Source organism: Arvicanthis niloticus, chromosome 19 (assembly GCF_011762505.2).
Source record: "Arvicanthis niloticus isolate mArvNil1 chromosome 19, mArvNil1.pat.X, whole genome shotgun sequence".
Taxonomy (NCBI): Eukaryota; Metazoa; Chordata; class Mammalia; order Rodentia; family Muridae; genus Arvicanthis; species Arvicanthis niloticus.
In genome coordinates this window covers 14,067,131-14,085,019 of record NC_047676.1, presented here as the reverse complement: position 1 = coordinate 14,085,019, position 17,889 = coordinate 14,067,131, and the positions used below count along the sequence as shown (strand labels likewise).

The following is a 17,889-nucleotide window of genomic DNA, read 5'->3' as shown; positions in this document are numbered from 1 at the left end:
GCAAACATTCTAAACCAACTCCTTTAGTACTGTGATTAATAGGATTTTCTAGTGTATACATACAGGAATCCGTGTATACATCTATGACGCACATATACATGTGTATGCTACTTCAGCTATCTGAAGAAAGACTCTGATGTGCAATGTTTTACACAACGGCCACGAGTGGCACAGACATCTACTTTACAATGAACAATATTCCCAAAAGGTAGGTTCTTCTCCGATTTCATGCCCCATTTATTTTGACCATGAAATGCAAATGGCTTGAAGTTAAAGGGAAATAAAAATAAAGAAAACATAATTAGGACACTTAAAACCATAATGTGATTTGTTCTGGAAAATCCGGGAGGATTATAAAGAGGGGATCCAGGCACAGGGAGCCTAATGCTCAAGGCCTTTCCACTGAATATTTAAATTAGGGTAATGGAGGGAGATCCATGTCATAAGCCACAGACAGCATGAACACCAGCTAAGAGACACAAATGTCCAGATAATCAATATAGTCAACTGCTGGTGCAATATATCAGGATTTTAAAGAGTTCCCTTTTCCCCTTCTGCTAATGTTTAGCCAGAAAGCTAGCTAAAGAAAAAAGAAAAGTAACTATTTTTAATTGATTTTCAAATTATTTTGTTTAGAAACTTAAAGCTCACTGACTTGAAAGCTATTGGTTTTAGACTATACCCCAGCACTCTCCTCCAGAAACACTACTTGGAGGGGGGGGGGGAGATTTTATTAACGTACAGATAACCCTCTAAATTATACCATTCTGCATAATTCATACAGAATAATACATGACTCTCAGTACATGAAATTCATTGCTAAGTATCGGAAAGAATAGAACCCTTGCCACCTAAGAGGCAGCCAGACATCCACGCCACCAATTATAAGCCGTGACAAAGTGAGTGTGGTCAATATTGAGGGTATTTTCAGTTTTTTTTAAGAAACAAAAGGGAATGCTGCCGATTTCTGCCACGTGTTATTCCACCAGGACATACTGGAAATCCTGTGGCAAGAAAGCCTTTCAAACACACCCCACCGTTGCAGAAATAGGGCATTAGGCTCCTGATATATATATATATATATATATATATATATATATATATATATATAGTAAGTCTTGTTTTGAATATCAGAAGTAAACCAGCACCAAAAGAAACCTGAGGAGCCATAAACTGGGAAATACATCATTTGAAAGAAAATCTGCCATCAAAGGACTATCATGGCTCCTGTTAAATAGGGGGGAGGGGGCATTATGAACTCGGTGCTTCACCATCTTCTTCCCAGAAATTCTAGCGCCTTCTTTCTCCCCCATCTCAGTGGGGCTTTGCCTTTTGGAATCCTTAATGAAACAATAAAGTAGGAATCAAGAGAGTTCAGAAAGGCTTAGGCTGCTGAAAAGGTAACCATTTTCTCACGCTGGCTTCTTGTAGGCCATCTTGTTCGTTTAAATGCCAAGATGTCTTAATCTGTTCCAGGTGGTATCACCAGGGGCAACACCATCGCTGGTCTGAGACTAATGTTCCTTGGTCAAATGACCCGCAATAAAGATCTGTCAGGCAAACAGCTAATTGGTGCAAACTAAGAAAACCACCATCCCTGCAGTGTGTTACATTAGAACAGAAAGAACAATGGACAGTTCTAGAAAGGAAAATAGCAGTGTGAATATATATATATATATATATATATATATATATATATATATATATATATATATTCCATAATTTCCCCTGATTTTTTTTTTTGGCTACTTGAAATATGTAAAAAATGGGTAATATGTGAAAGCTTGGGGGGGGGGGGGGAAGCATACACAAAACCGCGACCGAGCCGCGCGGGGAGGGGCTGAGGAGGGGGTGATCATTTGTGTCCAAGGGTTTTATGAAACATTTAGGGCGAACGCCTTTGTTCCTGGACTCGGGAGGGGAGTGGGTGGATGGATGATGGGGAGATCAGATGGGGCTGCCTGGCCCTCCACACCCTGCTCTCCGGCGCATGCGCGAGGCCAAGACAAAGGAATAGGTAATTACAGTCCCGATTCATTCATTTTGCCTGCAGTACAGGAGGTCTGTGAGCCCTTGCTATATTCCCAGGGGTGGGGGTTAATCCACACCCCAACAGTAGTTCCCTTGATACCCGTGTTTTATTCTAGCCCGCCACGTAAGTGGCCAGTGGTCCCGGCCACGACAGAGGTGTGTCAACTCCCGTACAAAACACTGAAATCGCACCCATGTGCGCTGTGCTCCCTTCAACAGAGTGAAAATCACTGGGGCAGAGGCCGTCCACCGAGCTCGCTTCAAGGCGGAAACGTCTCGGGGGAAGCAGATTAGGAACAGGGCCAAGCGTTCGATGAATATTCATGAAAAGAATGCAGTCCCCAGCCATGCATTGTGTGCCATCGGATCCAGAGATTCAGATTTTTTTTTTTTTTCTTTTAATGGTGTGGGGAAGCGGGAACCAGACTTTGGGGTTGTAGCGTTTGAGCTACAGGGGGAAAAAAAAACCTACAGAAATCTTGGCTTGCAGAAGGGCTGAGCCCATTCTGGCTGCGGGCTGTCAGGTTCAAGCCCACCCCCACCCCTCCCGGCTGGGGCGGCGGTGGAGGCGCGCGGCCCGCTCTCAGAGCGCAAGGCTCAAAAAACAAAATTAAAAAAAAAAAAAAAAAAAAAAAAAAAAAAAAAAAAAAAAAAAAAAAAAAAAAAAAAAACCAATAAAATGCTGGCGATGTCCACAGGTTAGTGGGAAGACAGTTGAGCCGCAGACCAGGCTGGGGCTTTGATCTGCCCGGGACGTGCACATCGTCTTCCGAACCTCGTGTTCCTCGGTTACCCCAAACCAAGATCCAGGACTCCCAAGGGCCAAAGCCCCTTCCGATCTGACCAGATTCCGTGTCTTCTTTCTCCCTCCTCCCCCCACCCCCCCCACTCCCATCCTCCATCTTCTGCTACTGCGCCCCCCACACCGAGCGCTTTCTCCGTGGCTGTGCCCGTTCCGCTGACAGAAGACTGGGTTCAGCCCACAGAACCATGGCCAGTGGATTCGATGCGTTTAAAAGGTTTCGCATTCGGTATTTCCCGGTCACCAGCAGCTTTTTCCCACCCTCCACCCTCCCTCCGAACTCGGTTCCTCTGCCTCGCCGCCACCCTCCTCAAGCTCCCCACCCTACGAAAGGCCGAGGCTGTCCACCTGGGGGATAGCATCACCCTGGATCCCCAAGTGCGACAGAGCCCACATAGAGGAACCCCACGCCCACTGTGTCTAAACCCGGCTGCACCCCGGCTGCACCGTTGGAGAACCTAGGCTTCGGGGTGGGGCGGGGCCCTGGGGAACCCGGTGGCCCTGAGTCCGCGGTGGCGCTAGGGACCCACGGCGCGCCTCCTTACCGGCTTTGGGTGCCTGTGCCGGCTTTGGGTGCCTGTGCCGGCCCTGGGTGAGCGCGGTGCCTCCAAGGGGCCCGGGTGGCTGGTGTCGTCCGGCCGGGTGCCTGGCCGCTCAGCAAAGGCTCTCTCTCTCCCGGCTCGACGGCGGAGCCTGGAGCGTGGAGCCGAGTTGGAGCGCTGCCGCCGCCGCCGTCGCCGCTGCCGCTACTGCCGCCGCCGCTGCAGCCTCTGCATTTCTCGATCGCTCCCCCTCCCCTTCCTGCCCAGCGCCCTCCCCCCCGCGCGTCCGCCCGCCCAGCTCCTCCGCTCGCCGACCCCGCCCGCCTCGCGCCCGCCCCTCCTCTCCCAGCCCGCGGCCCGCACCCCTCCCGCTCCTGCGTTCGCACCCGGCCACCCGGAGGGGGGGTCCCCAACTTCACCCGCAGCCACTGCGCCCCGAGACGCCCCGTGATCCAGCGCCCCCGTCACCACACCCGCACAGTCACCCCCACCCTCCGCTCTCCTCATCCAGATCCCTCCCCTACAGCCCTGTGCTTACCCGCCTCCCCAACAGTTTGTCAGTCCCCCCCCCACACACACACACTCCTTTTCCCTCCTTGCACGCCCCTCCATCCCCCCCCCCCACCCGCGGCAGGACTGTCTGTGGATTCCTCTCCTCTCACTGTCTCACACACATTTTATTTGAAAGCATTGACTAAGTAGCTCAGGCTCTCGCCCAGACTTAAGGGACTGGTGAACTACGCCCCCGCCGCAATCAGCTTTCTCTGCACCCCAATCCAGCCCCGCTCCAGACGATGGGCTTAGATTCTGCTATCACGTAGGCAATGAGGCTGGGGAAGACGCGATGCCTCCCTTGAAACCATCAAGACAGATATCCGCTGGTTTTAGGGTGTACCCCCAAGGCAAGCATCTGGGGCGCCTCCGGCAGATGCTCACCCTCGGGGCCGACCAGGAGGCTGCAGCTTTGAAAGGCGCCAACGCCCAGAGCCCAGGTCCGGGCTGGAGGGGTGGGCGGCGCCGCCTCTCATGGGGAGACGTTCTCCCCACTTCAGAGAGAAAAGAAAGGAAGAAATGAACCCCAGGAAAATGGGCTTCGACTTTCTGTGCCTGTGTTTTCATGGAAGTCACCAGCTCTCAGGCTGCTTAAGATGCTACTCAGAAGCGCGCCCAGACAGGCTGTGGCCATTCGCGCTAAGTCCTCTTGTCCTGGTCGGCGAGCACTTTGGGTAGCACCGCGACACACAAAAGCCACCAGGGTTAGGAGATAAGCTCTCCGTGCTTACCTGTTGGCAAAAATTAAATTGCAAAATAAAAATTTAAATTTGGAAACTAACACACGGTGACATCTTTTAGAACCATGGCTCTTTCTTCAGACAAAAGCCAATTTTACCATCCCGCAAACCCATTGAGCCCTGGAAGTTCCGTTCGCGGCACTTTGGCGCCCTCTGGCTGTATCAGGATTGCTTGCTTGTTCTGCTTCATCCCGAAAGAAGGGAAATGGGAGATGTATTTTGCCTTCTTGGATGGACCTGCCCTCAGTAGTGAAGCACAGATTTGGGGCGAGCTTGCCCTCCACGTCTGGGATGACAAAACACAATTGCATTTAGGGAGACAAATAACAAAGGTAAGTGCTGTCAATCTCATCTTGGGGGGTTGGGGGAGTCACTTTCCTTTAACAGAAAAATAAGTAATAGAACTTTAATAAGAGTGGCAAAGCAAGTGCCACATCTTAAATCAAAAAGTGATGAGGGAAAGGTAAAAATGTTTTGTGGTGGCTGCTTCCTCTCCTCCTTCTCTTCTTTCTTCTCCTTCTCCTATTCTCTTTTTTCTTCTTCTCCTCTTCCTCTTCATCTCCCTCTTCCTCTTCTCTCTTTCTCCCTCTTCTCCCCATCCCCACCCCCTTTTCCCTCCCCCCTTTCTTTCTAGATAGGTAGATATAATAGTTGGTTGATTGATATTTCTTTCAACCTTCTCTCTCATCTTCCCACTGCTTAAACTAATTAAGAAATCAAACAGTATAAGAACAGGAAATCAAATCACAAATTAACTGTCATTTGAGAATTTCTCTCTCTTATGTCAGTATACCACCTAGGAAGCTATTTGGGGTGCTATGATTCCCCCACCAGCACCAATAATGACAACCAAAAATGTTTCCAGATATGGCCAAATATCTGGGGAAAGGGGGGACCAGGTTGAAAGCTGGTGAGTTATTTCTAAACTCCTTAAAACACTGGTTTATTCTATTAACTAGATAAATGTGTATAATTTAAGGTATTTACTGTTTGCTAAAGAAGCTAAGTAGTGGTGTGTGGGGTGAGTGAGGGGTGGGTGGGTGTTACACAGTGTGGCATCATTCATTTAGGATTCGGATACTTTTTTAATCCTGGTGATCATCTTAAAATTAATGGGAATTTCTACGGTAATTTCAGAACAAGCCCATAGGTATTGTCTTCCTTTGTGCATCCCCATGTTTAATTTTTTTGAGAATAACAGATAAGATAACAATTATGGTTGATTCGATTTGGTGCTGCTGGCTAAGTTTTTAGGATGGAGAGAGGAAAAACAAACCTTCCAAAGGTGTGCCTGGAATACAGATCACTGGTTACCATGGAAACAGGAGCCCAAAGCTTACATGGATGAACGGAATTGCAAGTCTCTCTCTCTCTTTGTTGTGGTCTCTCATTAGATTTAGTTGTTTGCCCCCTTCTTAAAAAAAGATTCAAATGAAAGGGAAAGGGGCTCAGGACAAGGGTGTAGCTCAGATATGGAGCACTTATCTGTGATGCTGGAGGCCTGACTTCAATCCACAGGGTCACACGTGTGTGCATGCACTCATACATGGAGGAAATTCAAGAGAGAGAGAGAGAGAGAGAGAGAGAGAGAGAGAGAGAGAGAGAGAGCAGTAAGGGGGGAGGGATTCATCTCTGGCCAGTCCTCTCATGTTCTCTTCAAAACGTCTCTAACATACACACTCCGAGATTTAGCGATGCAGCATGTGAGGCTTTGAGTTTTAGAAAATCCCTGCACTGCTGGGTGTGAATGTTACAGGCTCATGAATTTAGGAGCTTGAAGGATTGCATATAAAACTCACAGTAAACTTGCTTAGCTTCCACCATTGCCGCCAATCAAAGAAGTATGTTTTTCTTTCCAAAAGGATGAATATCTTTAAAAAGCGAGGCAGACTTACGTACCGCCTCGGACTGCTATTTTTATTGCCTCTAGAACTTGTCCCAATAAACCCTAACCTGCATTATAAAGGTTTCCATCAAAAACACCAATCGCTCCTTATGTGCTTCTTTTTGGTAAATGATTTGCCACCAAACTGTTTGCAACATAAGGGCCTCTGTCACTATAAAGATGTCACCCCGTCTATTCTGCCTCTAAACCTGTGCCTATGTTGCCAGTTGAACCACCAACGTTGACTTATGTAGACAGAGCTAGTCTCACCTTCCTGTCTTACCTCTGAGTCCTTGCCTTACCTCTCCCACCAAGGCTGAGCATCTATCACCCTCAGGTCACCCAATAAAACAAATGAATAAAGAGAAAGCATAGTGACCACCCACTCGCATCACTGGGGTGACCCAAATCCCCCAGAGAGCCATTTTGAAAGCATATTCCACTCTGCTAGTATTTAAAAAAAAATGGCCACCGAATCAACAGATCTCATTTACAGATTACAAGCAAAAGGTTAGTCAGTATTATATATGACAGTACCCTGCTTTCCTCCCCCCCCCCAAAAAAAAATATATTCAAGATTTTCCAAAGGAAAAAAAAAGGTCAAAATCTATGTATCTGTTTTTTTTTTTTTTTTTTTTTTTTTTCTTTCCTCTCTCCAACCCTAGCTTCACAGGTCATGTAGCCAAAGGAAAGAGTTTCCTTGGTTTGAACAGTACTGTGAGTTGTCTTGCTTCCCAGACAACTTTTAGCAATGTCATAGGGTTTTCATGTGAGATGAAACTGGTATCCAGTTGGTAGAGGCCGGGAGAGACCCTCATAGGAGAGGGTTCTCCAACCCAAAATATCAGTCACGTTAAGAATGAAGACGCTGAGAAATTCTGGTTGAAAATTGAGTATGTCATTCTACCCAGTTGGGAAGGCAAGTTGGTTTTGTTGTTGCTGCTGTTGTTGTTTTGGGTTTTGTTTTCTAATTGTGTTTTATTTGTCTTATTATTATTATTTAGTTGTTTGTTTTCGGTAGTGCTGGGTGCAGGGGAAGCTGCCTTTTGTTCTGTCATCTTGTGCAGAGTATCACAGACAAACTTAGGTCAGACTCCTAGTAGACAACTCCCTTTACAAGCCCTCCAGGGCCCCCTCCAACTGCTGCAACAGAAACCCGGCGGGTTGCTTCAAGAACAAGGCTAAAGATTACCATTGAAGAATTTGAATTCCATTCCCTGTTGCTGCAGGCTAACTGAAAGCAAAAGGCTTAACTCCGATTCCCTCATTTCACCTGCTCCTTACATATGTAAAAGGATAGCTGAAAAACCAGAGTAGATGCTTGTGTATGAGGAAACACCAGGCTTGAAGTGGGAGGGACTGGCTGGCTTTGGCATTGTACTAGAATTTTCTCAAGATGAAAGCAATCTGAGTCCCCCTGAGTAATTCTCACTCCCTGCCATCGCCCATAATTCCCCCCACAAATCCCTCTGCTCCAAAGGATGTTTCTATTCACCAGTGCTTTGTATGAGCAAACCACATGAAACCAAAGGAGAAACAGGGTCTCCCTGCTAAGCAGCAAGGGTTCTTCTAGGCAAGGCATGCCTGTTGCTACAATGTACCAAACAAGGGATTAAAGTGCAAGGGCTTTAGTCAGGGGGAATAGTCCCTAATTTGGGGGCTCCCTTACCTACTAAATCCTTTTAGGGGATAAGCTACTATAACATAAAAATGCTGGAGAGCATCTACTAACTTCACAGAGACCGTTGAAGGGACCTGTGGAAGAGTGAGGGCTGTAAGTCTACCTCTAGAGCATCCGTGGCACCTGCTTCTACAGAGCAGTCCTCCAGGGTTATACTAATGAGAATATTTCTGCTTTAAGTTCACTGTAAGGAATGGTACCCGAAATGAACCGGTAAATGCAAAATCAAGTTGCCAGAGGAATGTCAGAGACTCAGCCTTCCGTTTTAAGCAAATCGGCAAATTGGGAGGCGCTGCGATGCCCACTCCAAGTCTAAACATTTCAAGTTCGGTGCCTGCCTGCCTCTCTGCTCTTTCAACGGATCCCTAAGATCCCAAGATGTTTCTCTAAAGTCTCTTGCTTCTCAAGGCCAGGCAGCTCCTACGCTTAAGGAACAGCAGAATGAAGTATTTCCTTCCAAGCTAATAAAGTGATATGAAATAAAAGAGTCAGGTGGAAATGTATAAAAGGGAGATCTAGACCAGATCTAGATCTAGATGGTTGAAAACAGGGAGAGAAGGAGGGAAGGAGGGAGGGAGGGAGGGAGGGAGGGAGGGAGGGAGGGAGGGAGGGAGGGAGGGAGGGAGGGATAGCCGGAGGGGAGGGAAATGCTGTGTGTCCTGTCGGTAGTTATAAAGAGGAACCATTGATATACTCTGTGAAACGGCGAGTCCGTTTTCTTTGTGTGGCCACTGGTTGGTCACCCATGCCACACATCCATGAACATATGTGCAGGACACATTGCACTTGAGTTTTTTTTTTTTTTTTTTTTTTTTTAAGCACACAAAGTTGACTGGGTAGCAAGAGGATGGAGCTGGGGGGAGTTGTGGAAGAGTGGTGAGTATGATTGAAATACATTGTAGGAAATGATATGTTCATTATATACATATATGTTTATATATAAATAAATACAGGGGTGAAGGGTTTGTCCACAGATTATTGGCAGTTCTCCCTGGGTATTGGTGTTGTTTATGAAGTGGCATGGAAGGTAACTTAGCACTCTCTACTACCTAATTTTAGGTCAACTTGACACAGGCTAGAGTCATCTAAGATGAGAACTCCATTTGAGGAAATGCCCACATAAGATGGATTTGTAGGCAAACCTGTAGGGAAATTTCTTAACTAGTGATTGATACAGGAGAGTCCAACCCATTGTGTGTGGTGCCACTCCAGGCTTGTGGTCCTGGATTCTATAAAAAAGAAGACAGAGCAAGCCATGGAGAGCCAGCCAATAAGCAGCACCCCTCCAAAGTTTGTGCTTCAGCTCCTTCTTCCAGGTTTCGGCTTTGTTTGAGTTCCTGCCCTGACGTCCTTCAATGATGAACAGTGATGTGAAATCATAAGCAAAATAAACCCTTTCCTCCCCAACCTGGGAAAGCTCATTCTGCTTCCTCAGGGCAATGGTAGCCCTAACAAAGACACTTTTTAATGTCATATTATAAAATTCTGTTTAATGAAATTTTTTTTCAATGACCATTTATTGCTTTAGTGACCAGACTATATATATTTTTTTCCTGGATAAACAGGTTTTCTTAAATTCTTTTGTCGGTACTGAATTTGTTTAATCTTATTGGAGGGCAAAAGCCATGAAAACCAATACAGATGTGGTTGACACAGTCCATCTCTAGAACTGTAGGCAGAATATTTCAAAGAGTGAACATCCTTTTGAAGTTTAAAGCTGTCATAGCTGAGTTGTTAGGAGCAAGAAAGAGGGGACTAATGGCTTGCCTGTGTGTGTGTGTGTGTGTGTGTGTGTGTGTGTATAAAATTTGGGGATATACTCAGGACTAAGAAATAGCTGCTCGAAGACTTCTCCTCAGCTCTGCCTTCCCTGACACTTTTTAACAGAGGTATCCCATGTCTTTCTGTTTCATTTGTATCTACTGTCTCCACTTGGATGCTGAATGTACCTCATTCTGACCACAGAACAGAAAGATCTGACATGATCCCTGGTCGTCTAGAGTAAATGACCTCTCTGTTCTGGCTTTCTTAGTTTTAAGGTCACGCTATCAATGAATAGCAATCACAGGAATAAGGTGTTTTTAACCTGTCGTTAGCTTTTCCCATTTATCCATATATAAACTTTTTTATGTTGATGAACTTCCAACATGGGCACAATGTTCTGCCTCCTGTGTAATTCTTCTGCTTCTACCTAGGTTTATCTGAGTGGCCTACTACATAGAATTCCTGGAAAATCAGAGTGGTTCAACACTATATATTGGCAAGCCATTACTTCCCTCTTTCTAACAACACAACTATGACAGCTTTGAACTTCAAAAAGGATGTTCGCCCTTTGAAATATTCTGCATACAGTTCTAGGGATAGACTGTACCAACCACATCTGTGTTGGTTTTCATGGCTTTTGCCCTCCAATAAGATTAAAGAAATTCAGTACCAACAAAAGAATTGAAGAAAACCGGTTTATCCAGGAACCTTCAACCTATACACCCAGTAATTCTTCATAGGTACAGTGTGGTTTTAAGTTGCATTTATTTTTTATTTTTTTTAACTAATTCCTTTTTGTTGTTTGTTTGTTTTTGTTTTTGTTTGTTTTTTGAGACAGGGTTTCTCTGTGTAGCCCTGGCTGTCCTGGAACTCACTCTGTAGACCAGGCTGGCCTCGAACTCAGAAATCCACCTGCCTCTGCCTTCCAAGTGCTGGGATTAAAGGCGTGTGCCACCACTCCCCGGCTTTTAACTAACTCCTTAAGAATTTCATACAATGTATTTCGATAATATTCACCCCTCTTCCCCGACCTCCCAGATCCTCTCCCTTCATATCCAATCAACTTTGTGTCCTCTTTGTTTTTGTTTTTGTTTTAAACTCACCAAGTGCAATTTGTGATGACTGGAGCATGGGGGACCTATCAGGGGTCACTCAAAGAAAACTGACTCTCTGTTGCAGAGTATGTATCATTGTCTTAGTTGAGGTGGGGCATCATGCCCACCAAACCTCTCCATATTAGGATTTGCCAGAACTTGCACAGGTCTTGTGAACACTGCCACAACCGCTATAAGTTCATACATGGAACTGCACTGCTGTGTCTGTAAAACACTACTTCCTTATAGTCATCCACTGCCTCTGTCTCAAAATCTTCCTGTCCCCTCTTCCCCAATGATCCCTGAACCTCAGGAGAAATGGAAATGACACAGTTGTCCTATTTCAGACGGAGTATTCTACATGCTCTTCTCTGTACCTTAGCAGTTGTAGGTCTCAGTTAGTTACATCTACAGAAAATAGAAGCTTGTCTGATAAGAACTGAGAGATGCACTAATCTACAGATATAACAATAAGTCAATAAGTAGTTGGTTTAATACTATGTCGCTTTAATACTATGTCACTTTTTTTTTTTTTTAGCAGACTAATAATAAGTTCTTCTCTAGGTCCTATAACCTCGATAGCCACAGGTTCTTGTCCCCATTAATAGTGACAGAAATGATTTTCATTTTGTGATGTGTTCCTTAGATCCAAGCAAAGAGTGGTTGGTCACTGCCATGACATTCATACCAGTTTGCACCAGTGGGCATTGAAGGAACACCAGCCCACTAGAGCATGTGGCTTGGGCAGGCCTTGCCTTTCTCCCCGACTCCCTCTACCTTGCTAAATTCCTTTAGATTACATCCCTAAAGCCACCAGGGTCTGTTCCCTTATTTGGCCACTTACTACCAATGTCCAGATGTCAAAATATTGAATTCCAGAAATCAAAAGCTCTTTTTGGCTCACCTAATTAACATGTCCAATTAGAATTAAATACTTCATCTTAACACAAGGTTTCCCAGTTTCCCTTTATAAACTGCCATTTACCTGTGGCCCACATCTGTCTCCTCTTTATCCAGAGACAGTCCTTTGTCCCTGTGGAACAAACTGTGGAACAAACCTGTGGAACAAACCTCTCCCTCGTTCCCTTCCCCATCTTCCTCACCCTTTATCCCCTATATTTGTCTTGTATTTTCTGCCCTCTCTCCCACTCCTTTGTGCTGAGAACTTGGTCGTGGGGATCCTGTGCTGATTATATTTCTTACAGGCATGTCTTAGCAGGCTAGTCATTATTGTATCTCTTAGAATTCACAGCTTCGTAAGATTGATGATATATTTCATTACCAATAGATCAGACCTTATGTTTCTAATGCTGATTTACTATTTAGGTTTCTTCCAGCACAAGTAACAGTCTTTCTCACCTCTGAAGGGGTTCTTAGCAGGTCTATGAATCAAAGTTTTCTAATTGTCCATTCTTTCAATCATTTTTTTTTCAGTGTCAGAATCGAAGTGAATACTCACTGTTCTCCATGAAGATATAGACAAAGAGATGGTACGTCTGGAGGCTTAAGCAGACAGGCCTGGCTGTGAGAGGACAGTGAGGTACAACTCTACCTTAGCCTTTGCTTTCTAGATTTGCAGCTTTGTGTGCATTCCTTCTATTGTGTGATAAAACTTTTCCTAGGGAGACATGTGTATGTGCCCTAAATAGGGGTCCCCTGCACTGACTGGTTTTGTGTGTCAGCTTGACACAAGCTGGAGTTATCACATAGAAAGGAGCCTCCCTTGAGGAAATGCCTCCATTAGATCCAGCTGTAAAGCATTTTCTCAATTAGTGATGAAGGGTAGAAGGGCCCATTGTGGGTGGTGCCATCCCTAAGTTGGTAGTCCTGGGTTCTATAAGAAAGCAAGTTGAGCAAGTAAGTCGGGAAGCAAGCCAGTAAGCAGCACCCCTCCATGACCTCTGCATCAGCTCCTGCCTCTAAGTTCCTGCCCTGTGTGAGTTCCTATCCTGACTTCCTTTGGTGATGAACAGCAATGTGGAAGTGTAAGCTGAATAAACCCTTTCTTCCCCAACTTGCTTTTTGGTCATGATGTTTTGTGCAGGAATAGGAACCCTGACTAAGACAAGTCTCATGATAGACCACCAAAGTCCATGTTGGTGATCCAATGATGCCTGGGGCCAGCCCCAGTTTGGTGGGGGAGAAGTCTTCTTTCTTCTCCTCTTGTTGGTTCTTCTTGAGACAGCCGAGGGGGAGAAGCATGGGGGGGGGGGTGTTAGACCTTGGGTCTTACGAGACTCACGGTAAGACTTAGGTCTTATGAGATATTTAGGGTTGCTGTGTAATAAAGTTTACTTATCTATGCTAGAAAAGTTTACTTACTATGCTACTGTAGCTGGCCTGCCCTCTGGTATCCTCTGAGGCTAGAAACTGTAGTTTCTGGCACTTAGCACCTCAGCCCCAAAACATCAAAGGATTAAGTAAAAAGCCTTTGTACTATCTTAGCAGGAACAGCTGGGTCCTGACTTATGCCTCCTAGCCTGAGGTAGCAGAAAGAAAAAAACACTTAGAGAAGTTATTATAGTTTATTACTAAGTGTAAAATGTTTCCTATGAAAACTATCTAAGGGGGAAAAGTGGAAAGGTCCTGAGTGGGGAAAAGGAAAAATTCTAATAAGGGAAAAGTTCTAAAGGAAAGAATTTTAGGCAGGGAAAAAGGAAAGGACGAACAGCTCCTAAAGACCCACTACGACTACTGTTCCAACTACAACAGCTACTCTTCTCTTTGTTGTCAGTACTTATACATCTTGCAGAATACATGGTCACATGTTACAAAGTTCATCACAAGTTCACAACAAAAACCAAATCATAAATTGAAAGAAGTTTACAACACAGAATGTTTACATGCATATCCATTAGGAGTAATTATCTGGCTAAACATCTATCACCTGTCATAGCTCCACAGGTTCACTGAAGGTTTAAAACCATAACTAAGAAATTAGTGAAGTTTTGTATAGATTAAACCCAGGCAATATTTTATCTTCAGTCCCAGCACCTATAATAAATCATGAGTTCCCTATTAGTGACCTTTGGTTAATTGCTTTACAACCTCTTGGAGTGTGCTCTGAGTAGGAGAAAGTCCGGTTACTACCTGAGAGCAATTAACTGATGTCACTTGGGAGACTGGCAGAGTTCTCACTGCAGTTTTGACTATCAGAAAAGGACCTAATAGCAGTCCCATTATAAAAGAGATTAATAATCATTGATATAATTTTAAGAATTCTTATAGGATCATCATTAAGACTTAAGAAGTCTTTGTCTTTATAGCATCACTACACCAGAGGATACCAGAGGGCAGGCCAGCTACAGTAGCATTTGTCTATATAGCATCACTACAAGACAGTTCATCTTCTTGGATCTGCAGAGATCTGCTCCAAAGGGGTGTGCTATTGCTTAGTGATTGTTACATATGTTTAATAATAATAATAGGAAAAGCATATTCATAGCAGGAATCTTTCCTAAAATAAGTCCCTTACAGCCTTCCTGAATAAGGGCTTACTTGTCATAGATTATATAATAATCCAAGGCAAGCCATTTCAGGATGATCACCTGCTAATTATTAGCCTGTCCCATTATGGCTTCTGACACAATGAGTTTTATTGGGGTTGCTTACAAGAATACAGGTGATAGTTGACTTACAGGAATAGAAACAAATCAAAGACAGTTGCATCACTAAAGCCCACCCCAGCGATAGTTCACAGAGCTAGGAGCCTAGAGCACACTGTGCAGTCTGTAAGCAGCTCAAAGAGGTTGCAGAGTATCCTTTCCAAGTTACTCTGGTCTAACCTGCTTCCAGGAAGCTCAGCTGGTTTCTGCTTCTCCCAAGCAGCTGGTCTCGTCTCAAGAATCTTTGCAAGCTTGACTTTTCTGAGTCTTCTTTGCAGCTTACTTTAGTTATCCTGAGAGGGAATCTCAATTTTCATTGCTTGTTCTGACAGAGAAGGGCCTGGTGGATCTGGTCAGTTTCAGGGACTTCCTGAAGCTAGTTTGAGTTGTTTACACTTTCTTCATTCAGAACTTCCCTACAGAATACAATGTTCCAATCTCAGAGGAAACCGTTCCACAACACTTTCATCTTTCTTAGCCTTCAGCTTTTTAATTTGGAGAAGAATGACGCCTCCTTCTTGAGATTACTCTAAGTGTTACTCTTTTTTAAGTACAGAAAACAGTTAACCAGTTTATAAAATACACTCAAGTGTGTTTAAAAGAAGTTAATTTTATAGCATCACTAGTAGAGCATTAAGGAGAGGATTTAACATAACTTAAGCTCCAGGCCAAGAAGACCTGAAGCCATGAACAGCTATCAAGGTATACTAGCAGTGCTTATCAGTGTGTTTGCAGGAGGATTTATCTCTCAGCTTCCTGGCAGCTGATAAAGAAAATGTTATAGACTATTTAACTCCCATTATTTAATTAAATAACAGGCTACAGTGTGACAGGTAAGGGGACCAGTATTCGACACAAAATACCCCAAGACCAAGTTCTCATCACAAATGAGAGTGATGTCCTCAGAGAGACAAAAGACATGGAATAAAAGACAAAGACAGGAGACAGAGGAAGAGGGAAAGAGAGGGGAAGAAGGGTGAGGGGTAAAAGGTGTTTGTCCCAGAGGGGGACAAAAGACTGCCTCTGGAGAGAGAGGAGGCACATGGTGGCCCATAGGCAGATAGAGTTTATAAAGGTAAAAAGAGAAACCTGTGTTAGGATGCGATGTTTCATTTTAATTGAGCATGTGAATTAAGGTGGCTAAAAGGGGGATTTTGATTTCTAGGCTTCAATACTTTGATAGCTGGACCTTGGTAGTCAACCTCAGGGGAAGAAAGTGGCCACATAAGGGAATAGACTTGGTGGCTAGCTTTATGAATGTAACCTAAAGGTTTTTAACAAGGCAGAGGATGTGGGGGAGAAGGGCAAGGCCTGCCAGAGCCATGTTTGCTATGCTCGGGCTGGCTAGAGTCCCTTCGACAGGAAGGACAGATCTTCCTCACAACCAGCTCTGAGTGGGCCCAATTAATAGAACCTTTCATGTGAGGAAAGTACAAAAGAAAATTAATTTCACAAAGAAAATCTCTTTATGAATTTTTTTAAATTGGAAAATAGTATAATAAGTGAGAACGATGTGTGTCAAACACTAAAACTGCAGAAGCTCTCCTAGTGTGACTCCACTAAACCATCTCCTGAGGTGAAAACAGTGCCACCAGAACAGGAAATTTTGTGCAAGGATCCTCTGTCAAATTGAGTCATAGTTCCTATCCAGAGAGCAAAGCTCTTGAAAATATTCATCTCCAAGAGCTACCTCTTCTGTTGAGTCTCAAGAGGCACTTGGCAACCAGAGGACCCAAGTCCTTGGGATAATTAGGAATGATGGCCAGGCAGTTCCCAGCTCCCCTTAAATTCTCTTTTTCCCTCTTCTCTTTCTCCTCTGCATCTTCTTCTTCCTCCTTCCTCGGCCTCCTCTGCACTTCTGGAAATTTCATCTAAGGCCTTGAGTGTACTAGGTGGTCAATTCCTTAGATCCTTATTAAGTGCCAGTTATTTTAAGGTGAACTTCAAATGAAGATGAAAATTTGACTTAAGTGTTATAGCAGCTAAAACAATAAGTGAATAAAAAAATTAAAAAGAAAACATATTTTAAAAGCTTCTGCCTTCCTCCTTCCATGTTCTTTCCTCTTCATGTATGTCTTCTTCATTTGACATTGTGGTCTACATTTAGCTCTCAGGTAGAAAGCTCTCCCTCTTCTCACTAGAAATCCACCGTGAGAGGCTATCAATCAGCTCCCGGCATCTTATCTTTGGTGCTGAACACAAATGCCTTCATGTAACTTAGCAGACACCACAGAGTACAAAATCCAGTTTATGAAAGGGGCAACCTGGGCCAGAAGGATTTTTAAGGAACATCTATGAGCTGGATGAACTCAAATGGGTCATGCATGGCTCCTGGGGACTTTGAGAGGCAATCCAGGGTGAAAGACAATGAGTCTACTGTCCCTATGGAGACCCCTTAAGATAAGAATTGCTGAAGCTCTTGTCCAGAATGGAGAATCGAATCATACACGCACCTGCAAGCACAGACACACACATTTTTTTCTCCAATGAGAAAAAGAGGTTGGGTCAAGGAAACATTGAAAAACTGCTATAAAAGATTTTCAGGTACTGCCTCCTACATGAGGTGAATGTTCTTTATTTAAATTTAAGTTTAAAGACTATCTCATCTCAAAATAACTAGCATATTTTAAGGGTACTTAAAAAACGAGATTAAGCACAATGACCGCCTTCACAAATATACAGACAATGAAGAACATGAGTATGAGCTGCAGCAAATCAGCAGAACAATTCATGAAGTGTGGAATTGGGGGGGAGGGGGAGCGGCTGAAAGCAACAGTGTTGCTGTCTTTACCACTTAACTCTGGTGCTATAACAGGGACATCACCGTAGGCAAGATATAAACAAATGGGTGTGGCTAAGAACCACGAAGAGTTTATTCATCAAGGAGATGATATTGGTGTTGATATTGATCATTTTCTCCTGGCAAAATCATGTGTAACCCCAAAACAGTGAGTTTGAGACTTTTAGAAAGCTGAAATGTATTTCATGTGCATTCTCTTATTATTTAGAGGCAACAGATAAATGAGAAAAACACTCTTGTAAACCTTTTAACACATATACAGAGTTGTGTACATTTCTATATCATAAAATCATTTCCCACTTACATGGCAAGTGCCACAGATTCTTTTAATAGAGTCAAATCCATTCAGTTATTCTTTTATTCATCTACTCAAAACATTATGTTTGCCTGAGG

At 44.2% G+C, this 17,889-nt stretch overlaps 1 protein-coding gene and 1 long non-coding RNA gene across 4 annotated transcripts in view; one reads left to right on the top strand and one right to left on the bottom strand.

The window, feature by feature from the left end:
• Basp1 (brain abundant membrane attached signal protein 1) overlaps nt 1–3,619 on the bottom strand; it is a 51,155-nt gene extending 47,536 nt beyond the window's left edge. The window contains exon 1 of one of the 3 annotated variants that reach the window (XM_034523654.2): nt 3,379–3,619. The gene's annotated coding sequence lies outside the window, so the exon portion shown is untranslated. The remainder of the gene's footprint in view (nt 1–3,378) is intronic. The other 2 variants (XM_034523655.1, XM_034523653.2) reach the window with 2 other exon arrangements.
• Nucleotides 3,620–4,742: 1,123 nt separating this feature from the next.
• The window catches only part of LOC143435140 (uncharacterized), a 50,335-nt gene continuing 37,188 nt past the window's right edge, over nt 4,743–17,889 (top strand). The window contains exons 1-2 of the long non-coding RNA XR_013105149.1: nt 4,743–4,999; nt 12,526–12,631. This is a non-coding gene — a long non-coding RNA (uncharacterized LOC143435140). The remainder of the gene's footprint in view (nt 5,000–12,525; nt 12,632–17,889) is intronic.